The sequence below is a fragment of the Rhinopithecus roxellana genome, chromosome 10, assembly GCF_007565055.1.
Source record: "Rhinopithecus roxellana isolate Shanxi Qingling chromosome 10, ASM756505v1, whole genome shotgun sequence".
Classification (NCBI taxonomy): Eukaryota; Metazoa; Chordata; class Mammalia; order Primates; family Cercopithecidae; genus Rhinopithecus; species Rhinopithecus roxellana.
In genome coordinates, this window is record NC_044558.1 from 35,913,512 (window position 1) to 35,914,947 (window position 1,436).

Here is a 1,436-nt window from a genome sequence, read left to right on the forward strand (position 1 = left end):
GCTAAGTGTTATTACAAAAGAACAAATTAAAAAGAAAGTTTCTACAGAAAAATATTATAGCAAGCTAAGGTTAATTTATTATTAACAAAAAAAAGTTAATACAAATTTAATGTAGCCTAAGTGTGCAGTGTTTATAAGGTCTACAGTAGTGTACAACAATGTTCTAGGCCTTCATATTCGCTCATGATTCACGGAGAGCAACTTCCTGTCCTTCAAGTTCCATTCATGATAAGTGCCCTATATAGGTGTGCCAATTTTTATCTCTTATAATCTATTTTCATTCCACTTTTTCTGTATTTAGATATGTTTAAATACATAAATACTTACCATTGTGTTACAGTTGTCTACAGTATTCAGTACACTAACATGCTGTATAGGCTTGCAGCCAAGGAGCAATGGGCTATACCCAATAGCCTAGGTGTGTGGTAGTCTATACTATGTAGGTTTGTTTTGGGTAAATACTGTATGATGTTTGCCAAAGACAGAATTGCCTACTGACGCATTTCTTACAAAGTACCCCTATCATCAAACAGGGCATGACTGTATGTACGAAGCCCAAAAAACAGTGACTTGTACACAGATACGCTATATAAAAGGTTATTGTCATTATTGCCATCATCATTATCAGTAGGTTTATACTTCCTTGTTCCGTATGATGTCTCCACAGCGTTTGAAGAAAATGAGATGGAGAACCGCATCCGCCCTCGCCCCCGCCGCCGCCCCCACCCCCGCCCTGGGAGCCGCTGGGACCCTCGCGTCCAGACCCCAGCAACATGTGGTCGGAGACCTTCGAGAAGCGCCGCACCTTCCAACGAAGGGTTGATGTCCGACTTATTCGAGTGCAGCATCCAACCAAAATCCCGGTGATAATAGAATGACACAAGGGTGAAAAACAGCTTCCTGTCCTGAATAAAACGAGGTTCCTTGTACCTGACCACGTCAACGTCAGTGAGCTCATCAAGATAATTAGAAAGCGCTTACAGCTCAGTGCTACTCAAGCCTTCTTCCTGTCAGCGAAGGGGGACACAGCATGGTGAGCGCCTCCACACCAATCTCAGAGGTGTATGAGAGTGAGAAGGATGAAGGTGGATTCCTGTACATGGTCTATGCTTCCCAGGAGACATTTGGGATGAAATTATCGGTGTAAAACTAAGAAAATGCATCTATTGTAGAATTTTTTCAACTCTTACTAAGGAAGAAAAAGGGATGTTACCAACTGAAATCGATCAGTTCATCTAATCAGAGATCTTCAAACAGTAGTGTTCCCACCTAGGAGTGTTAGGAAATTGCGTTTGTACTTCAAGCAGAAAAACTAAGCTCTAAGTGAGCACGTTCAGCTTTGGAAACTGTATTATTTAATGTAGGTGAGTTGTTTTCAAATTTTAAAAGTTTAAAAATAAAACTTTGAATGAAAGAAAGAAAGAGAAAGAGAGAGA

General features: G+C 40.5%; 1 pseudogene; it reads left to right on the plus strand.

Moving 5' to 3' along the window:
- The first annotated feature begins 773 nt into the window (after positions 1 to 773).
- LOC104672141 lies at positions 774 to 1,147 on the plus strand (annotated as a pseudogene).
- The last annotated feature ends 289 nt before the right edge of the window (positions 1,148 to 1,436 follow it).